The following is a 317-nucleotide window of genomic DNA, read 5'->3' on the forward strand; positions in this document are numbered from 1 at the left end:
TGTGTGTGTGTGTGTGTGTGTGTGTGTGTGTGTCCGTGCGAAGAGCCATTTTAACGATGCACTGCCCTAACTCTTCGAAACGCCAGTGTTATAATGGTGGCAGCTGATGAAGGAAATGTGGCCTGTGTGTTTTTGTACCTTGTTTATCATTTTGTCCATTTTTTTTGCAACGTCATGCACCCAGATATGCATCTATATATACATGTAGATGAAGGTATGTATGTACATACATGTACATATATATGCATATAATCATATATTATTTGTGTGTATATATATATATATATGTATATATATATATATATATATATATATAT

Source organism: Octopus bimaculoides, chromosome 24 (genome assembly GCF_001194135.2).
Source record: "Octopus bimaculoides isolate UCB-OBI-ISO-001 chromosome 24, ASM119413v2, whole genome shotgun sequence".
In the NCBI taxonomy this organism is placed as follows: domain Eukaryota; kingdom Metazoa; phylum Mollusca; class Cephalopoda; order Octopoda; family Octopodidae; genus Octopus; species Octopus bimaculoides.